Raw genomic sequence first — 1,516 nt, 5'->3', positions numbered from 1 at the left:
CCCTTAATTTCTTTGCAACTGAAGAAAGAAAGACATGAACATCTTGGATGACGTGGGGGTGAGTAAAATATCAGGAAATTGGTGAACTAATCCTTGAAAAAATGAAAAGATACTGAAGAAAAGAAGATAAAAAAACGCCAAATTAAAACCGCCAGTAGTTGGCAGCAAGTCACTGTTAACAAGTGAGTCATTGCGATTTGACCGAATCATTTAAACGGTTGATTCATTCAGGAATTAAACACTGTCATGTTGCTCCAAAATGCGAAACAGTGCTGTGGTGTCTAAAACTTAAGTCTCTTAATATTAACTTTAATTTTGTTAAACTGTTGTATAAAATCAATATCACATTTGTAATCATGCTGACTTTGAGAAAAAAACAGCACTCTTCGTGTGATATTAACTCTGAAATGATATAAATATAGATATGTTCTGCCCCATATCTTGAATTATGTGATCATTTTAAATGTATTTTAATAGACTGATTCATGCAGTGAAAGAACTCACTCTAAATGCGCATGCGCACTAGTTTAACCTATGTTAACTTACTAGACTTCATCACCTAATGTATGCATGCACTCTGTAGGTGTATTTTGTTTGCTTTTCCTGATGTACTCGATAATATCAGATCGCACATAGTTAAAAACAACAATTATGATATTATCACAGACCATACATATTGCACACCCCTATACAGTTTTGATTTTTATAATGCATTGTCTTCTTATAGATCCACCAGTTCACATTTAAAACTCTGCATGTTTGCAGGGTAAAAACATGGGTTGATATATGCATTAGTCTGAAAAAAACAACAGTTTTATTGAAAATGCTCATTCATTCTCTGCCAGCAGGTGGAGCATTTGGTAGAAATATAACCGTTTCCCCGGTAGCGGCAGAACACAAAGCAGCGCAGCACCCGACTTTGAACCTGCAGCGCTCATGTTTATTTAATGAAATCATAGCCTTTTGAAGTTTAATCTTCACATTTAGCCATATGCCAATTCTGGTCTTTCCGTCCCCACATTTAAGACCTCTTGAAATCAAAATTAAGACTTTGTAGCATTTGGACCAATTAGACACAAATTTGTTCATTAGATTTAACAAATCAATTATTCATTAGATTAACAAACAATCACAGACCCCTCCCCCAATAAACATACTGGGTGCCAGCATGTCTGGGAACGACCCCAGGCCCCAGGTTACCATGGCAACCAGGACCCCTCAGCCAGATCAGATATACTTTTACGACCTAAAATTATGTAGAGAAAATCAACTCTTACTCATTTCTCTCTAAAACAGACACATAATGCCCATAAAAATGGTCTCTTCTCTAATTAATTCATAGGAAAACCTTTCTTTGAATGGACACACATGTACTTCAGGTCATTGTGTATGTTGTTACTGTTCTTGTATATTGTCTTTTGTATTGTATACGGTTTTATGCATGCTTATGGTAGAACCACTTATTCATGTAACCTTACATATACCATGTTTGGTCTCTATGAATTCGTCTTCGGAT

General features: G+C 35.6%; 1 protein-coding gene across 1 annotated transcript in view; it reads right to left on the bottom strand.

Moving 5' to 3' along the window:
* Nucleotides 1-1,516, bottom strand: part of LOC107756044 (zona pellucida sperm-binding protein 4-like) — a 17,325-nt gene that overhangs the window by 13,893 nt on the left and 1,916 nt on the right. The gene's annotated exons all lie outside the window — the stretch shown is intronic.

The sequence above is a fragment of the Sinocyclocheilus rhinocerous genome, unplaced genomic scaffold (assembly GCF_001515625.1).
Source record: "Sinocyclocheilus rhinocerous isolate Xijiao unplaced genomic scaffold, SAMN03320098_v1.1 scaffold1074, whole genome shotgun sequence".
Taxonomy (NCBI): Eukaryota; Metazoa; Chordata; class Actinopteri; order Cypriniformes; family Cyprinidae; genus Sinocyclocheilus; species Sinocyclocheilus rhinocerous.
Note: the sequence above shows the minus strand (reverse complement) of the source record. Positions and strands in the feature narration are given on the sequence as shown.